The sequence below is a fragment of the Neovison vison genome, chromosome 7 (genome assembly GCF_020171115.1).
Source record: "Neovison vison isolate M4711 chromosome 7, ASM_NN_V1, whole genome shotgun sequence".
NCBI classification, from domain to species: Eukaryota; Metazoa; Chordata; class Mammalia; order Carnivora; family Mustelidae; genus Neogale; species Neogale vison.
This window is the reverse complement of record NC_058097.1, coordinates 51,853,943-51,865,865: the sequence shown is the minus strand read 5'-3', so window position 1 is coordinate 51,865,865 and position 11,923 is coordinate 51,853,943.

Sequence of the window (11,923 nt, the reverse complement as noted above, 5' to 3'; positions counted from 1 at the left end):
TAAGGGCAAGGTTCATTACAACAGCAATGTTGCAGGATTGCAGGGTTCTTGTCTCCCAGAGTCAAAGAATGATGCTCATGCACCCAAAAGGGTGAAGTGAAGGAAAAGTTCATTAAGTGAGAACGTGAGAACAGAAAGGGAAGGAAAAGCTCTCTAGAGTGAGAGACCCAAAGGGTTGCCACCCAGGATTTTTAGGGCAGGTTTTTTGTTGAAAACTTGACTAGGAGGTTTGTGGCCTTTTTGGTTAAGTTCATCTGACATCTGGGAAGAATCATTTAGAGTCCTGCTGGGTAAACATTCTGTTTTGCTTATTTTCTGTGGTAGTCCTACTGGAAGTCCTGGGAATCCCACCAAAGAAGCAACCAAAACTACTGTGTCAATTTTTCTGAAGTTTACCTCAAGTTGTCTAGCTTAGGCAAACAACTTTTTTTTTATTAATTAATTTATTTTCAGAAAAACAGTATTCATTATTTTTTCACCACACCCAGTGCTCCATGCAATCCGTGTCCTCTATAATACCCACCACCTGGTACCCCAATCTCCCACCCCCCCGCCACTTCCTTTTAAAGACAATCAGAACTAGATTTAGCATGTGTAGAAGTGGGATATTGAAACATAATTCCCTCATTTTTTTTTAGAGCTAGCCAAATCAAGACCAATTTGTTGACAAAACAAGTCCAATTTTAACAAGCTTGTTTTAATTATTTACATAAGTTCAGCAAGAAGAGCAATTGGCCATACAGAGCTTTTAAAGTTTGCGTTGCTGGAAGTTTTTCCAAGGAATTTCTAGTTTGAAGTCTTAGTAGCCTCTCCAGGCCAGAAGCTAAGCCAAGCACTTACCACCAGGCATGTCAGCAATACCTGCAGATTTGGGTGGATTCCTCTTCATGAGGTCCCCCAAGTATCCTGAGGTTCCTGCACCTGCCAGGAAGTAACATTCTTTACTCACCTGGGGAGGCTGCTGGGAACCTGTAAGCAAGGTATCAGGCCAACAGTTCCAAGGGGCTTTATGGCTCCACATTTCATAAAGTCGACCTCAGTTCCTTAAAGCTCTCTGGTCCTATCTGAGTCTGTGTGTGTCTTTCTCAAATACAACATTCCAGTCAAAGCCTTGGCAAAATAACCCATGTTTCCAACGATGTCCTATTCCTAGGAGACCAGATTCTTACCGAACTTATGCAAATAAATATGGTTGCCATGGAAGAAAGAATACTTATTGAGACCTTTTGAATTTCAGAGGGTTCAAGTAGAGAGAAAAGTTAACTCTTTCAGTTTGTTGACAAACGCATACATTTCTGGAGTCATGGTTTTCTTAAGAGAAAGTTTTTTTAATCTGGAAACTAAACATTAGAGAACCTGCAATGTTTTAAACAAGAGTCACAAAACTATAATCATTTTCTTAGTTCATTTAGTCCCATGTTACTAATTCCTGTTCAGTTTTTTTTTTTTTAAGATTTTAGTTATTTGTTTGACACACAGAGAGAGAGAGAGAGCACAAGCAGGGGGAGCATCGGGCAGAGGGGGAGAGAGAAACAGACTCCCCACTGAGCAGGGAGCCCTGACCCAGGGCTCCATCCCAGGATTCTGGTATCATGACCCAAGATGAAAGCAGATTCTTAACAGACTGAGCCACCCAGGCACCCCCAGTTTATTTTTTTTAAGATTTTATTATTTATTTGAGATAGAGAGAGCAATGATGGGGGAGGGGCAGAGGTGGAGGAAGAGGCAGGTTCCCCATGAGCAAGGAGCCCATGAAGGTCTCCATTCCATAACCCTGGGATCATGGCCTGAGCCAGAGATAGACACTTAACCAACAGAGCCACCCAGGCGCCCTGGACATATAACATTTTTTTTTATTAAAGATTTTATTTATTTATTTGACAGACAGAGATCACAAGTAGGCAGAGAGGCAGGCAGAGAGAGGAGGAAACAGGCTGCCTGCTGAGCAGAACCCCCCACCCCCGCAATGCGGGGCTCGATCCCAGGACCCTGGGACCGTGACCTGAGCCAAAGGCAGAGGCTTAACCCACTGAGCCACCCAGGCTCCAAAAGTTAGCTTCTTTAATATAGAAGTTTTAACTAAGTAATCAAAGACCTGAAAAGAAAAAAAGAAACTGATTTTCCTGGGCAGATAAAGAAAAAACAACTTTGTTTACATTTTCTCATCAAGAATAGACCAACAATTTAGGAAAACTTCATCTTTTGAAGAGAGAGAAAGCAGAATTTCAATCTTCTCCCAATGCACCTTTAAAATCCACTTATTTTGGGACGTCTGGGTGGCTCAGCCTGCTTCTCCCTCTACCTGCTGCTCCCCCTGCTCGTGCTCTCTTTCCCTCTGAAAATTAAATAAAATCTAATAAAATAAAATAAAATAAAATCCATTCATTTCAATCTAACTACATCCTACTACATACGAATTTTTTCTTCCGGGACAGCTGGGTGGCTCAGTAAGTTAAGTGTCTGCCTTCAGCTCAGACCATGACCCCAGATTCGATCCCATCAAGTCCCGCTTTGAATCCCACATCAGGCTCCCTGCTGGGCAAAGAGCTTGCTTCTCCCTCTGCCTGCTGCTCCCCCTGCTCATGCTCTCTCTGGGTCAAATAAATAAATAAAATATTTAAAAACAAAACAAAACCATGAGCCCATTTGACCTTCGGTAAATCTTAGTAGAATAAAAGTTTCACATTTAACGTTGAAAACTTTCAAGCCATGTTTATTTTAGTTAAACCAACACACTTACATTACTTAAAACACCAAATTATATTCCACCTGAATTCTTTTCTAGAAGCCCACCAGTTTATTTTGTCGATTTTTTTAAACAACATTTCCCTCAAAGTTACATTTTTCTAAGCTCTTCAAATATTCCCCACAATTTTTTAAAGACTTTATTTATTTATTTGGCAGAGAGAGAGATCACAAGTAGGCAGAGCAGCAGGCAGAGAGTTAAGGGGAAGCAGGCTCCCCTCTGAGCAGAGAGCCAGATGCAGGGCTCGATCCCAGGACCCTGAGATCATGACCCAAGCTGAAGGCAGAGGCTTAACCTACTGAGCCACCCAGGCGTCCCTATTTTGTCGATTTTTACCTGAGATGCTGGTGGGAAAATCTGAAGTGAACGGTGCCCCGAAGGCCAGCCGCACGCATGACGGTACAGAAACAGGAAGTGGAGGGGAGAGGAGGCAGAAGACAGAGTGCTGCCAGAAGGCAGAAAAAGAAGGTTTCTGGTCCTAAAACCTGTCAGCCCAGACAGATGAGCAGACGCAGAATTGTGGACATTCGTTTCTCCTCCAAAGTGGAATCAGGAGTCCGTGTCAGGCCAGAGAAGACAGGGAATGGCCCAAAACAGAGGGAGTTTCAGCAGCTGCTTGGGAGTGTTCCGTAAAGCCCTAAGCTAGACTAACCAGAGGCAGTGGGTTCCAGTGGGAGTCACTGCGCTGGAAACGAGGGTGAAGCCAGTGTAGATATTAAGAGGAACAACGAGAGAAAGAGAGAGAGAGAGAGAGTCGGCATCCCCTTTGCTTGGGCGGTCCTGGGTTTATTCTGAGGAGGTCTATTGGCTCATGATCGCCCAGCATGTCAGGAGGGAGTTTATTGGTGGAACTCATTCAGGCAAACACATTTTTTTTAAGATTTTTAAAATTTATTTGACAGAGAGAGAGCAGGAGAGCACAGAAAGGGGGAGTGGGAGAAGCAGCGCTCCCCTCCCCCGCCCCCATGCCCTGCAATGAGCAGGGACCCAGGGATCCTGCGAGAGACCCTTAGCTCAGGGTCCTCGTGTAAAGCAATGAAGGTACTCCAGGTCCATTTGCCTGTGTCCCGATAGATCCTGCTGGGGCCATGCAGTGTTACAGGAACGCTGGCCTTTCACAAATTTTGCAGTCCGAATGGTTTCCCATGGGTTAAAAGACACCCCAAGGGAGAGCCCTTGGGAACTGGAGAAGAGAAGGTCCATTACCAAAAAAATCCTTTTGTGACCCCCGAGAGGTTATGTTAGAAGTTCCCAGTGTCAAAGCAACCGAGGCATCCCCTGAACACAATCACGCCACCGTTAAAGGCCCCATAGGAGGCATGCTAGTGTCCCCCACCCCAACACACTCCCAGCTTCCCCACTGCTTCCTCTCCTCCCTGCTCACACTCCCTCTCTCTTGCCCGCTGTCTCTCTGCCTCTCAAATAAGTAAATAAAATCTTTTAAAAAAGAAAAGAAAAGAAAAAACACGACTGTCCACACAAAAAGATTTTTTTTTAATTTATTTATTTACGTAATCTCTACACCCAACATGGGGCTCAAACTCACAACTGCGAGACCAACTCACATGTTTCTCTGACTGAGCCAGCTGGGTGCCCCAGAAAAGATTGATTCATTAGTGATCATGGAAAGGCCCATGAAAACCACCATGAGATAACATTCTCACCCATGATAGCGATGAAAAGAAGAAAATAGGACAAAACCAAGGGCCAATGAAGACGTAAAGCAATAGAGACTCAAACTGGTAGTGAGCAGATTTTGGAGAAAACACAACCACTTTGGAAGATAATTTGGCTACATCTAGGCAAAAAAAAAAAAAAAAAAAAAAAAAAAGATTCAAGCATTGAATTGGTTTGAATCAGCAATCCCATTCCCAGGATCTCATATGTGTACCCAGAAACGCACAGAAAAAGTTATTGGTTGTGTTATTGCCTGCTGTTGGGAAGAATCTGGTTAACCAGCTAAATGTCTATCATCCAAAGAATGGCTAGATCATTCCTGACGCCATCACTGCATTAACCTGATAGAGCAATTAACAGGAAATAACTAGGGCTCGAGGCTAACTCAGTCGTAGAGCCCTCAACTCTTAATCTCACATGGTCTCAAGTCGCACAGTGAACAGGAAGTCTACTTAAAACAAAACAAAATTGAAAGAACAAAAAACCACACCCACACCCACACCCCTGGAATTAATTCGAAATTAAGGCCAGTTTCCCGTGAGCGGTTAGAGCTGAGGGGGGCTAGACGCCTTCCAGAGGGAGCTCCACGCCCAGCCTTGGTTTTATTTAAAGTATCCTATCGTGCCTGTAGTCTACTCTGCTGAAAAGAAAGATTTGTGTGAGCCTATTATAAACTCTGCAAAACTGAGCTTGATTTTGCTTGCTTCTGCCTGGGATGCCGGCTCTGGCTGGCTCTGATCTAACCACAATGACCTTGGCTTCTGGAGGTCCCGAAAACCCACTTCCCTTGTGTTGCTGGTTTCAAACCGAGCTTAGAAGTAGGCAGTCATGATTGTCTGTTTTGTGTGTGTTCCGTTTGAGGAGTTCTTTATAGGTCCTGGATATCAGCCTCTTGTCTGTACTGTCATTTGCAAATATCTTCTCCCATTCCGTGGGTTGCCTCTTTGTTTTGTTGACTGTTTCCTTTGCTGTGCAGAAACTTTTGATCTTGATGAAGTCCCAAAAGTCCATTTTCGCTTTTGTTTCCTTTGCTTTTGGAGACATATCTTGAAAGAAGTTGCTGTGGCTGATATCGAAGAGGTTACTGCCCATGTTCTCCTCTAGGATTTTGATAGATTCCCGCCTCACATTGAGGTCTTTTATCCATTTCGAGTTTATCTTTGTGTACGGTGTAAGAGAATGGTCAAGTTCATTCTTCTACATGTAGCTGTCCAATTTTCCCAGCACCACTTATTGAAGAAACTGTCTTTTTCCACTGTGTATTTTTTCCTGCTTTGTCGAAGATTATTTGACCATAGAGTTGAGGGTCCATATCGGGGCTCTCTACTCTGTTCCACTGGTCTATGTGTCTGTTTTTATGCCAGTACCATGCTGTCTTGGTGATCCCAGCTTTGTAGTAAAGCTTGAAATCAGGCAACGTGATGCCCCCAGTTTTGTTTTTCTTTTTCAACATTTCCTTAGCAATTCGGGTTCTCTTCTGATTCCATAAAAATTTTAGGATTGTTTGCTCCAGCTCTTTGAAAAATATCAGAATGGCATTAAAAGTATAGATTGCTCTAGGCAGTACAGACATCTTAACAATGTTTATTCTTCCAATCCAAGAGGATGGAATGGTCTTCCATCTTTTTGTGTCTTCTTTGATTTCTTTCATGACTATTCTGTAGTTCCTCGAGTACAGTTCCTTTACCTCTTTGGTTAGGTTTATTCCCAGGTTTCTTATGGTTCTTGGTGCGATAGTAAATGGAATTGATTCTCTAATTTTCCTTTCTGTGTTTTCATTGTTAATGTATAAGAAAGCAACTGATTTCTGTACCTTGATTTTGTATCCTGCCACATTACTGAATTGATGTATGAGTTCTAGTAGTTTGGGGGTGGAGTCTTTTGGGTTTTCCATATAAAGTATCATGTCATCTGCAAAGAGAGAGAGTTTGACTTCTTCATTGCCAGTTTGGATACTTTTATTTCTCTTCGTTGTCTGATTGCTATTGCTAGGACTTCTAATACTATGTTGAACAAGAGTGGTGAAGGTGGGCATCCTTGTCATGTTCCTGATCTCAACTCAACACACACAAAATGAATAATCATGTCCAAAAAATGGGCAGAAGACATAAACAGACACTTCTCCAATGAAGACATACAAATGGCTGTCAGACACATGAGAAAATGTTCATCATCACTAGCCATCAGGGAGATTCAAATCAAAACCACGTTGAGATACCACCTTACACCAGTTAGAATGGCCAAAAGTAACAAGACAGGAAACAACATGTGTTGGATAGGATGTGGAGAAAGGGGAACCCTCTTACACTGTTGGTGGGAATGAAAGTTGGTGCAGCCACTTTGGAAAACAGTGTGGAGATTTCTTAAGAAATTAAAAATAGAGCTTCCCTATGACCCTGCAATTGCACTACTGGGTATTTACCCCAAAGAAGGGCCATCTGTACCCCAATGTTTATAGCAGCAATGGCCATGGTCGCCAAACTCTGGAAAGAACCAAAATGCCCTTCAACTGATGAATGGATAAGGAAGATGTGGTCCATATACACTATGGAGTATTATGCCTCCATCAGAAAACATGAAGACCCAACTTTTGTAGCAACATGGATGGGACTGGAAGAGATTATGCTGAGTGAAATAAGTCAAGCAGAGAAAGTCAGTTTTCATATGGTTTCACTTATTTGTGTAGCATAAGAAATAACACGGAGGACATGGAGATGGAGAGGAGAAGGGAGTTGAGGGAAATTGGAGGGGGAGATGAACCATGAGAGACTATGGACTCTGAAAAACAATCTGAGGGTTTTGAAGGGGCAGGGGGTGGGAAGTTGGATGAGCCTGGTGGTGGGTATTATGGAGGGCACGTGTTGCATGGAGCACTGGGTGTGGTGCATAAACAATGAATTCTGGTACACTGAAAACAAATTAAAAAAAAAAAAAAGAGGTAGGCAGTCAGCGGGAGGCAATCCACGGCTGATAGACACTCTGGTTTGTCCCTCCCTCCCCCAAGGCCACACCTCCTGCTCTCTTCCTGCAGTGCTTACCAGCTAAACCTCAGTCTCCCCAGGGTGCAGAATGGAGAAGACAGGTCTCATGGCTCGGACACCCCAGGCTGCTCTAAATTCTGTTCCTTTGGAGAAGGAGGACCCCAAAGGGAAGGGACGGAGGCTGAATCAGGTGAGAAGTAACGAACCTCCCCTTGTTAAATGAAGAAATCCTGCCTCCTGTTACTTATAACCTAATGCTCTCCCAGGGAGACGTGCGGTTACTGTCTTTCTACTTTATTTTATCTTGTAAGACTTTATTTTTAAGCAATTGCTACTCCCAACGTGGGGCACGAACTCACAACCCGGAGATCAAGAGTTACCTGCTCTAGGGGCTGAGCCAGACAGGCCCCCCACTGATACTCAAAGTCAAATGTTTCTATAATAATGATTTTTACATTAATGTTTATGCTGGTGATATTCATAATTTTGAATTGTGCATGTAATACTATAATTATGACAGGGAAACTCTATTTTTTTCTTTTTTTAATATTTTATTTATTTATTTGACAGACAGAGATCACAAGTAGGCAGAGAGGCAGGTAGAGAAAGTTGGGTGGGGGAGCAGGCTCCCCGCTGAGCAGAGAGCCCGATGCATGGCTCTATCCCAAGACCCTGGGATCATGACCTGAGCCGAAGGCAGAGGCTTTAACCCACTGAGACACACAGGTGCCCCTAGGGTGCACAGGTGCACCTCTTATTTAAATTTAAATATATAGGGACATCTGGATGACTCAGTCCCTAGAGCTTGAGACTCTAGATGTCAGGATCAAGAGTTCGAGCCCCATGTTGGGTGCAGAGATTGCGTAAATAAATAAATAAATCTTGTTTAAAACATTGAAAAATATATATAGGATTTTGATACTATGGCTTGACTAACTTTGTCAAGCAAAGTGTTCTTTTATGTAAAATGGAGATAAAATTTCAACATTGGCTAGGATCTGGATTTCATTATCTTATTAATACTCGCTTTTTAAAAAATGTATGTTTTATGTAATCTGGTACCTGGCATGGGGGATCGAACACACAACCCTGTGATCCAAGCGTCAAGGGCGTGATGGCTCCACCAGCTAAGCCAACCAGGCACCCTCATGCCCGTCTCACTTTTCTCTCGAACTACACAGCCTCAGCAGCTTTGGCCTCGATTTCTTTATGTGCCAATAATGATACTACGTCGATTATCACCCTGTCTTGCTTACAGATGAAAACTGCAATTTGATAACGCAATTTATTGTAAGCGGTGTTTAGAGTATCATATTTTCTCAAGGGCCAATTTGGTGTATGACATCTTTAAAGTGTAGTTGAAAGGCATGTAGAATATAGGTAGTATCAGTCACTTAAGTGTTTGCATTTGGCTAAGGTCATGATCTGATCCCAGGGTTTGGGGATCCAGCCCCGTGTTGGGCTCTCTGCTCAGCGGGATGCCTACTTCTCCCTCTCCCTCTGCCTGCTTCTCCCTCTCCCCTGCCCCATCCCCTCGATCAATACAATCTTTTTTAGAATCAAAAATAAATTTTAGGGGGCACATGGGTGGCTCAGTGGTTGAGTGTCTGCCTTTGGCTCGGGTCATGATCCCAGGGTTCTGGGATTGAGCCCGGCATCAGGCTCTCTGCTCCATGGGAAGCCTGCTTCTCCCTCACCCACTCTTCCTGCTGTGTTCCCTCTCTCACTGTGTCTCTCTCTGTCGAATAGATAAATAAAAATCTTTTAAAAAATAATAAATTTTAGAATAGAAGAATAGGGGCATCTGTGTGCCTCAGTCGTTAGGCGTCTGCTTTCCCATTGGGTCATGATCCCAGGATCATTGGATCGATCCTGCTTAGGGCTCCCTTCTTGTCAGGAAACCTGCTTCTCCCCCTCCCACTCCCCCTGCTTGTGTTCCCTCTCTCGCTGTCTCTTTCTCTCTCTCTCTCTCTGCCAAATAAATAAAATCTTTAAAAATAAAATAGAATAAAAATAGAAGAATATAGGGTACCATTGTGAGGTTGGCCAGTGACAAGGGTGACGAAGGATTGCACAGAGAGCGGAGCAACAAACAGGGCAGAATCGGTTCACTCTCCCAGGGAGGAGAGGGGCCAGACATCCAGAGAAATATCAGACAAGTTCCCGTCAGGCTGGGCCCTTTAAGGGGTTTGAAGGACGTGAGAGGGTTGCCTCTGAACCCACGGGAGGTCTTGACGGACTGAGCAGGAGGTAGCTGGTGTTCGAGGGGCTCTGTCTGGGATGTGGGTTGTGGTCTCGCTAGAGAAGAAAGTGTTTTGGAGTTGGTGCCTACTTTCCAACAATGTGGGGGCACTGAGACCACCAGAAACAGAGAGTTCAGGGTCAAGTGCAGACACTTGGGAGTTTTGCTTGTAAGTGTGGCTGGGGAGCAGTGAGGGCGGCGCTTTGAATAGATTCTGTTCAATGGTTATATTGGCTTCAGTGCAAAAGATCCCTAAATTTGCTTGTTACAATTTTCCTTTTATTAAAAAAAAAAAAAAGAACATATGTTTGTCGCGTTGTGCTTTCTGTTTTCTGGGTAAACAAAATGAAACTTTTGTTTTTCCCTGTCTGACTTTCATTGTACATTAATTGGACAATATCATGTGTGTGTCACTACTGATACATTTTGATTTGTTTCTACCATATACTTTATGATTTCTATTTTGCCTTATTTTAGAATTCTTTCTTTACCATTTCTTTTTTTAATTTTTTATTTATTTTTTAAAATTTTATTTATTTATTTGACAGAGAAAGAGATCCCAAGTAGGCAGAGAGGCAGGTAGAGAGAGAGAGAGGGGAAAGCAGGCTCCCCGCTGAGCAGACAGCCCAATGCGGGGCTCAATCCCAAAACCCTGAGATCACATGACCTGAGCCACCCAGGCACCCCAGTATGGGAATGTTTAGACCACAAAAACTTGAAACTACCCAAAGGTCAATAAACTCTAGTACGCTACTCAGAATAAACATTAATGAAGTTTTCAAACAGTCACGTATATGGCAAATCTCACATGCCTCCTACCCAGAGGGAAAAAACCCTGTCTCAAAAGCCTTTGCGTTGTGGTACTGCGTTTAGGACGCGTTTTCCCAAAACTGGGGAGATAGAGAAGAGATGAGTGGTTGCCAGGACTTAGGACTGAAGCTGGCCACAAGGGGGCAGCCCAAGAAAACGTTTCCACTGCGTCAGAGTCCCTCCTACCTTCTGTCTGGCAGTGGCTTTGAAACTGCATTGTCAAAACTCAGAGCTGTAGCCTCAAAAACATGAATTTTATTAACTGTAAATTTCGTGGGGTTTTTTTTTATTTTATTTTTAAGTGATATCTACACCCAACGTGGGGCTTGAACTCGCAACCCAGAGATCAAGAGTCCGCAGCTCCAGTGACAGTCAGCCAGGCGTCCCTAAATGTAAATTTTAAAGTAAATTTTAAAAATAGGAAGTCCAGAACTGTTGAAAATGGCATAATACAGCTGATTCATGGACTCTTGATTATTTTTATGATTATCTCAAATTTGAATTTGTCTTTTGGCCGTCTCCCAAAGGAGTCAAGAACTTAGTAACATAATCCTCTTAATTCAGTGGTTCCAGAGGTTGTCCCCACAAAGAAACACCTGAACAGACCCATTAATCAGTCATTCCCCATACGTCCCTCCTCCAGCCCCTGGTAATCGCTAATCTGCTTTCCGTCTCTATAGTTTGCTTCTTCTGGACATTGATGACTGGTTTCTTTCCCTTAGCATAATGTTTTTGAGGTTCATACATGTGGAAGGACATAGCAATACTTCATTCCTTTTTCGGTCTGAATAATACTCCATTGTATCGATAAGCACGTTGTGTTTACTCACTCATGGACCTTTGGGTTGTTTCTACCTTTTGGTTTTCTACCTTCATAGTCCTACTATTATTCATGTACAAGTTTTTCTATGAAGATCTGTTTTCCATTCCCGTGGGTATGTACCTAAGAGTAAAATCGCTGAGTCATGGAAATTCTGTTTAATTTGGGTTTGGGGTGTTTTTTTAGATTTCCTTCCCCCCACCATAACTTATAGAGAGAGATGGGATGGGGAGGGGCAAAGGGAGAGGGGGAGAGAGAGAATTTTAAGCACGCTCCATGCCCAGGTAAAACCTAATGTGGGCTTTACATGTCTGGATCCCAGGACCCTCCAGATCATGGCCTGAGCTGAAATCATGAGTCAGATGCTTAACCAGCTGAACCACCCAGGTGCTCCATAGATTTCTTTTTTTTTATCGTATTTATTTATTTGTTAGAGAGAGAGAGAGCACAAGCATGGGGAGCAGCAGGCAGAGGGAGAGGGAGAAGCAGACTCCCCGCTAAGCGAGGGTACTGATGTAGGACTCGATCCCAAGACCCTGAGATCATGACCTGAGCCGAAGGCAGATGCTTAACCGACCAAGCCACCCATGTGTCCCCATAGACTTCTTTTTTAAGTAATGTCCACACTCAATGTGGGGCTTGAACTT